The sequence below is a fragment of the Lactuca virosa genome, chromosome 6, assembly GCF_052849685.1.
Source record: "Lactuca virosa cultivar CGN04683 chromosome 6, Lactuca_virosa_CGN04683_v6, whole genome shotgun sequence".
NCBI classification, from domain to species: domain Eukaryota; kingdom Viridiplantae; phylum Streptophyta; class Magnoliopsida; order Asterales; family Asteraceae; genus Lactuca; species Lactuca virosa.
In genome coordinates, this window is record NC_136431.1 from 15,558,921 (window position 1) to 15,571,427 (window position 12,507).

General features: G+C 36.9%; 1 long non-coding RNA gene across 1 annotated transcript; it reads right to left on the reverse strand.

Annotated features, from left to right (window-relative positions):
* Positions 1-5,773: 5,773 nt before the first annotated feature.
* On the reverse strand, positions 5,774-8,978 carry LOC145120797 (uncharacterized). Its single transcript, XR_013714362.1, has 6 exons — positions 8,652-8,978; positions 8,528-8,580; positions 8,391-8,435; positions 8,151-8,204; positions 7,718-8,084; positions 5,774-6,009 (listed from the first exon to the last, which is right to left on the reverse strand). It is a non-coding gene; the product is annotated as an uncharacterized LOC145120797 (long non-coding RNA).
* Positions 8,979-12,507: the final 3,529 nt, after the last annotated feature.

The following is a 12,507-nucleotide window of genomic DNA, read 5'->3' on the forward strand; positions in this document are numbered from 1 at the left end:
TCTCCTTATCGTTTAGCGCCTACAGAAATGCAAGAATTATCCAGCCAGCTCAATGAGCTGATCAGCAAAGGATTCATAAGACCGAGTTCCTCACCTTGGGGAGCTCCGATCTTATTCGTGAAAAAGAAAGACGGATCATTCCGGATGTGCATCGACTACCGAGAACTGAACAAGCTAACCATCAAAAACCGTTACCCGCTTCCTCGAATCGATGATCTCTTCGACCAACTTCAAGGAGCCAGCTACTTCTCCAAAATAAACCTAAGATCAGGGTACCATTAGCTGCGAGTCCATGAGAGTGATGTTCCTAAGACAACATTTCAGACTCGATATGGTCACTACGAATTTGTAGTAATGCCCTTCGGTCTAACCAACTCACCGGCGGTATTCATGGACCTGATGAATCGGGTGTGCCGCCCTTTCCTAGACAAGTTCGTGATCGTGTTCATCGACGATATACTTGTCTATTCGCGAAGTGAGGATGATCATAAACAGCACTTGAGGCAGGTGTTGGAAACATTAAGGGCGGAGAAGCTATACGCGAAATTTTCGAAGTGTGAGTTCTGGATCAGGAAGGTAAATTTCCTCGGTCACGTGATTAGCAAGGAAGGAATACACGTGGACCCTTCCAAGATCAAAGCGATTGAGAATTGGTCTGCACCAAAGACACCCACAGAAATCCGGAAATTCTTGGGTCTCGCGGGCTATTATCGCAGGTTCATCCACAACTTCTCCAGAATCGCTAAGCCCTTAACTACCCTGACACAGAAAGGTGTAACCTTTAGTTGGGGAGCCAAGCAAGACACTGCATTTCAAACATTGAAGCAGGCCCTGTGCAGCGCACGTATCTTGTCCCTGCCCGAAGGGACGGAGGACTTCGTTGTCTAATGTGATGCATCTAATCAGGGCCTAGGCTGTGTGCTCATGCAACGAGGAAAGGTTATCGCATATGCCTCGAGGCAGTTGGAAACGCACGAGGTCAATTACACAACTCACGATCTAGAGTTGGGAGCAGTGGTCTTTGCATTAAAGATCTGGAGACACTATCTCTATGGAACCAAGTGCACTATTTTCACCGACCATAAGAGCTTGCAGCACATCTTTGATCAGAAGGAGCTAAACATGAGACAGCGGCGATGGGTAGAGTTACTCAGTGACTACGAGTGCGAAATTCGCTACCATCCCGGCAAGGCCAATGTAGTAGCAGATGCCCTCAGTCGGAAGGAGTATTCAGGGCGAAAGGTGAAAGCATTAACGATGACTATTCATTCCCATTTATCCACGCAAATCCGAGAGGCTCAGCTGGAAGCCTTGAAACCAGAGAAAGTGGCGGATGAAGCCTTGCGGGGAATGGACAAGAACTTGGAGATCAAGGGGGACGGAATGTACTATTTTATGAACCGGATCTGGACCCTAAAGTACGGCGGGTACAGAGAGGTTGTCATGAATGAGGCTCACAAGACTAGGTACTCCATTCACCCAGGTTCAGATAAGATGTATCTGGATCTCAAACAACTTTATTGGTGGCCAAACATGAAAGCAGATATTGCTACCTTCGTGAGTAAGTGTTTGACTTGCGCCAAGGTGAAGATAGAGTATCAAAAGCCCTCAGGTTTGCTTCAGCAGCCGGAAATACCTGAGTGGAAGTGGGAAAGGATAACCATGGATTTCATCACTAAGTTACCCAGATCTCCGAGTGGGCACGACGCCATCTGGGTAATTGTCGATCGAGTGACTAAATCCGCCCACTTCCTACCAATCAAGGAAAACTTCAAAATGGAGAGACTGACACGAATCTACATCCAAGAGATAGTTCGACTGCACGGTGTGCCTGTGTCCATTATCTCCGACCGAGATAGCAGGTTCACCTCAAGATTTTGGCAATCGTTACAGAAGGCTCTTGGAACCAAGTTGGATATGAGCACGACTTATCATCCACAGACGGATGGACAGAGTGAGAGAACAATACATACATTGGAAGATATGTTGAGAGCCTGTGTCATTGACTTTGGCACGTCATGGGACGCTCATCTTCCTCTAGTCGAGTTTTCCTACAACAACAGCTACCATACCAGCATCAAGGTTGCGCCGTTCGAAGCCCTCTATGGTCGTAAGTGCAGATCCCCTCTGTGTTGGGCTGAGGTGGGTGACACGCAGTTGGCCAGGGGTCAAGTCCCCGATAGTACTCTCACTGGTCCTGAAATCATCCGAGAGACAACTGAAAAGATCGTACAAATCAGGGAACGACTGAAAGCCTCACGAGACAGACAAAAGAGCTACGCCGATAAGAGAAGAAAGCCCTTGGAGTTCGAGGTTGGTGACCGCGTCCTTCTGAAGGTCTCACCCTGGAAAGGCATGATACGTTTCGGAAAACGTGGAAAGCTAAACCCAAGGTACATTGGACCATTCGAGATCCTTGCTAGGATCAGTCCCGTGGCATACAAACTCCAGTTACCACGAGAGCTTAGCAACATCCATCCTGTCTTTCACGTTTCAAATCTTAAGAAATGCTTATCCGACGAAACCCTTGTGGTCCCTCTCGATGAGATTGAAATCAACGAGAACCTAAACTTTGTGGAAGAACCGGTCGAAATCATGGATAGAGAAATCAAACGAACGAAACAAAGTCGCATCCCGATAGTGAAGGTTCGCTGGAATGCCAAGCGGTGACCTGAATTCACTTGGGGCCGCGAAGATCAGATGAAACAGAAGTATCTGCATCTCTTTCCTAATTCATGATTTGTATTCTATGTTCGAATTTCGGGACGAAATTCCCTCTAACGGGGGGATGATGTGACAACCCGAAACTTTTCGCGTTATCCTTACCCAGTTTCCGTTAATAAAATTTGGGTTTTTATTTAATTCCGTCAAATTTCTTAATTTGGGAAGGACCTTAAGTTTTAATAAATAATATGAATTTTATACGATTCAGAATAAACTGGGAATCACGCGAAAAACTTGAAACTTCCTCGAAAATCACCGAGTTCACGGTCAGGACGAGTTTACGACCGTAAACTCGTGTAGACCGTAAACCCGTTTACGGTCAGGTGGACCCCCCTTGAACCAGAACTCTACCCTATATATAGAGTATTTGGCCTTCATTTCACACTCTAAACACTTCAAAGGCTTTCTCTCTCTACCTTCATCGAGTTTCCTCCAAGATCTTCAAGTTATCTTCAAGAATCCTCAAGAACACCTTAGTGTTTTGGACCCAAAACACCTTTCTTTGCCTTCAAATCGTAAGTATCATCCTCTTATACTTTTATCTAGTTAGGATTCTTGAGTTTTGCCTTGAAATCGTCACTTTTCCATGAACAAAAGGTGTTTACGGTCTAGTGTATCTCCTTAGACCGTACACCCTTCAATGACCGTATATTCATGGGCCGTAAACCCATGAACCGTAAACCCATGGACTGTAAACCCTTATAAAGGGTGTTCTTTTAGCCTTTACCCTTCTTAAGGCTAAGCATGGTCCCTAGAATCTGATGCCTTTGATTGAAGCCCTTGAAAACCATCATTTGTGCAAGATTTGATGAGTTTACGGTTGAATCTCCTTAGACCGTGAACTCCATGACCGTAAGGTCATTAGACCGTGAACTTCATGACCGTAAGGTCATTAGACCGTGAACTTCATGACCATAAACACCTAAGACCGTGAACACTTGGACCGTGAACTCCAATGGTCATACCTCTTTGACCGTAAACTCTATAGGGTGGCCATATACCCTAGTTATGCAATCATATGTGATTGTATCCCATAAATCTTAGAGTTTCCTAGGCAATAAGGGTGTTACCCTTCTTATTTAGTCGTCTATACACTAAATTCATACACATACATGTATATATGTGTCTATTAGGATCATTGTGTGCTCAAGGTTACACCTGACACTCTGCACTCCTCTTCCAACCACACGTCAGAACCACTCACTACAGGTGAGTTCATACCCCTACATTTTCCGTGATTTTAATGTTTTCGGGGGGGAATACAAGCCAAATTCAAAGTATCTTACTAAGTTTTAAACTTATTAATGCAGTTCAATGATTTCCACATTTAATAAAATTGTCTGATATTTTATCCCTTTTGTATTATGTTGAGCATAAGGGAAACTTTTATTTCGGAAATCTAATCTCACAGTTTTCGTAAAGGTTTTAACAAAGCAATTTCCAAATCAACTCTAATAAACTATATATAATGGGTATAGTTTGGGATAACCCTCTCGGCAGCTTTTACCAAATTAGATTTCAGAAATGAATATATATAAACTATGGCAGATTTAGTTTATGTTATATATTTTCTATGGAGTATAAAATACAATTATTTAAGGATGATTATTGTTTTATACTATTTCTAGCATGTAAACTAGATTATACATAATTGTGAGGCTCTACTTCAATACTGTACCCTTATGTGTATAGTGATAAATCCTTTTAGTATAACCAGAGTCTCCTGGAGGGAGAGCGTGAGATTTGTGAATAGATCTATTCGGGACTGGCAATCCCACACCTGAACTGCTAGCTACAGTTAGGCGGGCACGCCTGGGGTGAACAAATGTCATTTAGCTCAACGCCTGAAGAACGTTGTAAAGGTCTCTCGGTCATATCAAGTATGGTTATACGACTCGCAAATAAGTATAAACTAACTTTGGTTTACGGACTCTATTCTTCTTATGTTTTATTTTGAGTAATGAAACTACCTTTATATATGTACTAATGGCAATCATGGGTTTCTAAACTTGTATCTCTACCTCTAGGATGGATAAACTGTTTTTAGGGAAAATATAGGATTTTCCCAGAATAACTTTGGCATTTCTAAAACTGATGGTTTATTTTCTACTAGTGGGTATTCGTATTCATTCCATGACTCCCCGAATTGTGCGTATTAGTACGAACTGGGAAGACATGGAAGGAACGGGTTTTCAAACCTTCTTTTCATAAGAAAATATGAGATTTTCTTGAGGAACACTTTTCAAAAGGATCAAAGAACATTTTCCACCAAAAACTAAACGCTTATGAACTCACCAGCTTTATGCTGATTTTCTTTCAAAACTGCTTGTATTCTCAGGGAATCAGTAGATAGGTAACTCCCGAGCACGGTGAAGAAGTCAGAGCGAATAAAATTATGTCTTTATATATCTTCTTATACTTTTGATGTATTTAAAACAAGTCTCAAACCGATGTAAACATATCAAAGTTTTCATGTATGCAATGTTTGGGTTGTGTTTACTATGATTCCTGTTATACATTGGTTGTGATGGTAAACATGACGTCCTCCGCTCCGGAACGATTCCGCCATTCTTGTTTCGGGGTGTGACACTTATTCCATAGCAAAATTGCTATGAACTATACCTGTAGCAATGTCGTAGCAAATTAACTACAATTTATTCCATAGCAAGTCTGTAGCAAATTAACTACGACTCAATCCGTAGTTAATTCGTTGCAATTTAACGACAGACTAACCCCGTAGTTGATTTCCATAGAAAATCCACTACCGATAATAGCGTAGCAAATATTCCGTAGTGAATTTACGACGACATAATTCCGCATCAAATATTTCGTAGTAAATTTACTACTGTTTATTTCCGTAGCAAATTTACTACAATACACTTTTGTTGAAAATATTTCATAGTAAATTTATCACGGCCTACTTCCGTTGCAGAAAAAATGAGACATAATACATTCCATAGAAATTCAGCTACATAATACTAGATAAAAATATCTGTAGTAACTCCTTAAAAATACCAATAGCCAAAAATGGTGACATGAATAGTTCAAATACATACAAAAATGACTTAATTTTATTTCCCAAACAAATTTATAACAAAATCAGCATTATGTAAATGCAATAACAATTTGTCAAAAATATTGTAGAAATCCTATGTAAAATACTAACAAACATTTCTAAGTTACCGAAAATATTGTTTGCCGGTACAAAGTTGCCACAAAAGAAGACCATTCTTTGCGAATTTCATCAATATCAGCATCTATGTATCCATCTTTGACACCCCCAACCTGAGAAAAAAATGTATTGCACTATATAGAGAGAAGAACATGCAAAATCTTGGGATATGTAAAAAACAATTGTAAGCAATTTGACATCATATACTACCTATCAATTTGAAAAATAAACATAGAATGGTCATTTTAATTCGTTTTCTGTGGTGGATTCCATTCCTTAAAAAAATGAAAATCGAGTTTATATATAGAATACCCAAAATGAAATAAATTTTATAGCTTATTACTCTTCAAATTTAAAAAATATTAAGCCTCATAGAAAACATTTAAAGAAAAAAAGATAAAGAAATACTTCCTATTTTAATGTCAATAGCAGGGAAGATATTTTGAAACATTATGACAAAAATGCAAAATTGGTCCCTGTGGTATTTAAAAAATTTTGGATAGGGTCCAAAAAGTTTTCAACTTGCATGGATGGTCCAAAATCAAGAATTTCTTTTGGTTTTGGTCCTGAAAAAGTTGAAAGGACTATTTTGCCCTTAATATTACTTTTTACATTTTTTTATTTGTTTTAATATTTAAATAATTATAGAAAAATAAAAAAAAATAAACCCCACAACCTCTCTCTCTCTCTCTCTCTCTCTCTCTCTATATATATATATATATATATATATATATATATATATATATATATATATATCAATCAACAATCCTTAAATGACGCCACCAATGATGGTGACCCTCACCCCCAATTTGCCGTCCATAGTGGAGATGGATCTCTGGTTGATAGTGTCGATATGGAATGAAGGTGGTGAAGGAAGGCATGAAGGCTAACGATCATCCCTGATCCACACGAAGCATTCCTAACCCTAGCTCCTTCTCCGTTTACACAATCACCGACCACTCTCTGAACCACCCTAATTGCTGCGGCAGCATTGACGTGTGACCTCCCTAGAAGTCCAAGAAACACAATCATTGATGTCTTTGTCCCAAAAGTGCCTACTATCTGTAAGTATGACTCCATTGCTGATACCCAAACACCCTCTCGATTGAAGCTCTGGTAAACTTTAGATCATTGGTCATTTAGAGATTAAGCCTTGGTGGTGAATTTAAAGGGGTGTTATAGGAAGAATTGTTGGTAAACCCAAAGTTGTCTTTGAAATGGACAGGAGGTGAGGAGGTGATAATCGGTGGTGGTTGTGGTGTTGCAGGAAAATGGGAGGTGCAATGAATGGAGATGATGAGAGATGGGGTTGGGAGCAAATCCGATTGGGGGGAGAGAGAGAGAGAGAGTGTGTGTGTGTGAGCATTTTTTATTTTCAATTAAAGTATAAAAATAAATATGGAAAAATACAAAAAAGAAATTAGAAGGGCAAAACGGTCATTACAAGTGCTTTATGGACCAAATTCACAGGAAATTCATGATTTTGGGACTAAAACCAAAGGAAATTCTTGATTTTGGACCATCCATGCAAATTGAAAATTTTTTGGACCCTATCCAAAGATTTTTGAATACCACAGGGACCAATTTTACAGTTTTGTCAAACATTATTGTTGTAAGTTTCAAATGTTGTTCACCAGTCCCAAAACCAGAGAGCACAATTTGTATTCAAATTCAAATTTGACTCGATCAACATCAATATTAGCTTTGTGAAAAAACGATAATGACTAAATACAAAAAATAAATGTAACAAATAAATCAACAAAAGTAGATTGCAATTTTTTTTTTTGAATGATAAACAATAGATGTAAATTAGGGAAATACCAGGGGAGAGTTTTTGAAGAGGTCTTTTGGAACTCTTGGGCGTAACTGGGAGTTGGCAATATCAGTACCAGTGACACAGTGACAGTACCTTTTCAAACTTCCCCACGAGCCTCATGTACTGTTCCTGGCCTTCAGGATTCCGAGCCATGGAATGCAGCCTAGCCAATGCCTCTTCCACTCCAACATATTTCTGTTTCCGACCTATTCTCAAGAAATCATATTCCGATTCCGGAGCTCTCAATTCCGGCCAGAATCCACGCAACCCACGGCTCTTTGGTCTCCATCTGAGTATCGCTTTCTCCACTATCGCAACAGAACACACCACTTTTTTGTAATGCTTTCGAACTTTATGCCCACAAAAATGTGCCTAAAAAATCTAATAAATAAGATTCCCACTTAAATTAACAACATCAAAAAACTAACACCAGTTTACCTGAATCTTGACAACACGCTCACGAATCTTTAAGAACTCATTTCTTCTTTTGCACTACCAACAGAGATAAAAAGCATCAACTGTTACTTGTTACTTACTGAATGATCCTTGTTTCTCATTTTAAGTAAATATTCAATTGGTAGAATAGAAATACAAGCTGATCAGACATCGGGTACAACTTAAATGAATCAATTCAAAGCTTGAAAAAGTTGATTAATTTCGATGAATTTTAATACTTACAGCTGCAGAAAGTGATTTCCATTTATCACCACTAGCTTTCCGAACCTATTGAATTAAGAAATCCCAAACATTGTTGTTGAATTTTACCACAAATAGACCTTCCAAACATGATTATTTTGAATTAAAAATGTGATTACCTGATCTTCAGGAAAAAATCCTCAATTTGTGTTGAGGAATATCAGATGATTAACTGAAGAAAATGATATCGAATTAAGTATTTTAATCAGTAATAGAGAGAAGATCTGCAAAGAATGATCGTACCTGTACAGAGCACCGGTTGTGGCTTGGATGACGATATTGACCGGTGAAAGTGTAAAGAGTAGAGAGAAAGAAAGAGATACATAGAGAGAGGATAATTATAGAGCTTATGACGGTTTTAGGTGGAGAAACTGGATCAGAGATGGTGATGACTAGGGTTACTGAAGTAGTTCTTCGGCGGTGGTGAGGTCAAGTTAAGTTGTAGTGAATCTAGGGTTGTTCGGTTCTCACGAGTCGACGACAATGGCTGGTTTGAGACTTGAGAGGGCAGAGTGACGAGAAGAAGAGAGTGTATGGTGTCGGCGTTTTTCTCTATAAGAATGAATATCAAAAACCCTAAAAACGCTTAGGTCTAAGGACATCAGTATAAGTACTTTTTTCCTATTTTTTTAAAAACAAAATTACCAAAATATAAAAGTTTAATATATATATATATATATATATATATATATATATATATATATATATACACACTAGCCGTTTACCCGCGCCAAGCGCCGGGTGCGAATACTTTTTTCAGAAATTAGTTTGTAGAGGTGGCGATTAGTTCTTTTGCACAAATAGTTTACTACGTCTAAACAATTATCAATGATAGTCATGCTGGCATAAACGAAATCCGTAAGAACTAAAAATGTAAAAGTTGGGACTCTTTATTGATGCACACGAACACATGATTGATTGTGCACCATTAATCGTGCAACACTTCTTTATACACCACATTTGATGTATAGACTTCACTGTCGTTGAATTGTTCATCAAGGTTCACTAAAACTTTTGTATGGGAACGTGATATCCCTCTAGATAATGCCACATAAAGTTGGCAATGCGAGAAAACCGATTCCGGTAGATAAATACCTACATTTGGAATTGTTTGTCCTTGAGCTTTGTTGATCGTCATCGCGAAACATTTCGAACAGTAATATGACCATCCATCACTGAAATATTTTTCAATTAAAGTTATATTTTACATATCAATTTCTTATATTTTGTTTAAAAAAATAAATCACCCAATTTTATTGAAAATAATAAAAATTTAAATGTTTACATTTATTACCCTATATATATTAACACAAAATAGTCTTAACATTATGAATTATAACAAAAATTGTGAATTTATTGGAAGACAATAAAATAAATAGTATAAAAAAAGCTTCTTGAAAAAATTAATGGGTTATGGTAAAGTTGAATTGTTATTTTAAAAACAAATTAAATCAATTGAACATATATTTTAAACATTTTTTTTGCTTAAATACATTTACACATTTAATTTAATCTGATTAATATATCTTTATTTATAGGAAGATGCATTTGTAAATTCATTTTTGTAACCCTAAAGAAGCCGACACCCATCTTCCTTTTTCTAACCCTAAAGAATCTGACACTCATCTACCACTCTTTCTCTCCCAAGCGCATCTACCCTTTTCATCGACCTCATCTGATCCGTTTAACATCCAAACACAGCCTCCACGCGTACAACCTTCATCAATAGAAACCATCGGCGACTACCACGACCACCTCAAACGGCCACCGGATCCTTCTCATCTATAACCCCTATCTCTCATCTGGACTTACACGACGATTGCAAAATAGAGTTATGTTGACACCAGATCTAGACATCACCACAGATCGAAATCGATGCAATTGTTGTTTGGAGAAACCCACTGGGGTTGCGTTGAGGATATGTGAGTTCTTATTGCTTGCTGCTTTTCTTGTTGCTGAGACGCGTCTGCTTATGAATTTACAGGTTCCGACACTTTCTTTTGGTCTAACTCTCATCTTATATATCTATCTCTCAACCATATACCTAACAGAAAAGCCCTAAACCAAGCATTTATTGTATAATTTTCAGACATTTGAAGGAGAGATCAACATGAAGTGCTTGTTTATTCATAATTGCATCTTCTTCAAGAGAAATGTATGCATCATTAGCTATGTTTGTGTCATCTCATTTAACATCATTAATGTGTTTTAGATTATCCTTGTTCTGATGATATAGAATGAGAAATAAAGGCCAAAATCACGTTCATAAACTAAGCAATTTATTTATTTTTTCAGGAAAATCTTAAGAGAGACCATCAGAAAGTGTTTATCACATAATCGCCTTCTTCCTAATGGATTGTAGGAGGATTCTACTAATTGCCTTTTCTGTTGCATAAAGTTTCTCAATCTTATTTCTCACGATCTCCATGGCTTTAAAAGGTCAGTGTTTACTCTCACCTTATGGTGTTTCCTCTCCATTTCAGGTTCTAATGTTTGAGTTTCAAACAATTTTGATATACAGGTTCAAAAATAAAATCCCATATAATCTTTACATTGGGAGCTTAGTTAAGATAATTGGAAACTGATAATTGGATAATACAGATAAGAGGTGCTTTTATTTGTTATTCAATGCCCAATATTTCCTTATAAGCAACTTTGGTCGCTTAGGTAGCTGTATTAGATAATGAAAATTAGAAAGTCAACTGTGATATTAATATGCCTAAGTGTGATCTTGATCAGTGTCTTGTAATTTATAAGGTTTGATTATGTGTTTGTGTCATCTCAGTTAACATCAATTAATGTGTTTTAGCTTATCCTTGTTCTAATGGTATAGAATGAGAAATAAAGGTCAAAATCACTTTCATAAACTAAGCAATTTGTGTATATTTTTTTCAAGAAAATCTTAAGAGAGACCATCCGAAAGTGTTTTTTTTAACTCAAAATCGGTTCATCCTAACTCATAGGTTTTATTTACTGTTGATGGCTCCTTAAACAGTTCTGATTTTGGTATATCATCTGATACTATTACGAATTTTGTGCATGTGAAACCAGTGGAATGTGATTATCACACAAAATATGAGGAGTAATGTTACGGTTTTACTGGCACATTGGAAACCTAATTGACAAAGATACTAAATTTGTGACATGTGATAAGGTATATATGTGTACTTATTTTTATTGAACATGATTTTGGTATATATATTGACATATTGATATTTTTTTAACAATTTTTGGTGTTTATATGATATATCAAGACTGCATGGGTTGCCGACAGATCTTGATTGTCAGATATTTCATTTCTTAGATGAAGATAGTTACATGGAGATGCGACACAAATAACTAAATTTATGAAGTTGTTTAAATGAAAAATATTGTTCTTTACCTTTATGTTTTTAATGGTGACTTTGTTTTTAAGAATCAATGTTGGAATTGGAGTATGAATCATTCTAATATAAGTATCCCAATTCATATTAATATAATAAGAGATAATCTTAAGGAAAATACACATACCTGTTTTATTTTGATGATGCCGATAGAATAGATTATTGCTATGAACCTTATAGAACAAACGTCTTCTATGCCTGTTGAAAGAAAAACATAGTTATTGAATATGGTGTATACATGAGGAAGTAAAAAATATAGTTTAAAAAAGATGGAAAACATACGTATGAGCAGATTGTGGAACTGGTGAAAGTTTTCTCTCTTAATCTGAATCACAGATTCTTTTTGTCAATGGCGTACTGTGATAGTATAGATATATATTCTAATAAATCTGTTTAAAGTTTGTTATGAATGGATAAGATACAATTCATATATATGTGCATGTATATTTAAAAATTTGTTTTTAAAATTCGTAATCTATTTGGATATGCATTATCTTTTTATCTGATAAATAATCAATATTACGGTATTAATTTAATAAAAAAGTTATTTATCGGTTTTGAGATGCATGTGTTTAACATTGAAATTCATGGTGCTTTTTGAAACATAGAAAATCCATGTGAGTCATTTTTCTAAAATAACTTCCAGGGCTAGAATGGTCAATGGGACGCCAACCAGCAATAAAAATAAAATGAGGCAGCATTGTCCGAAAGAAAGA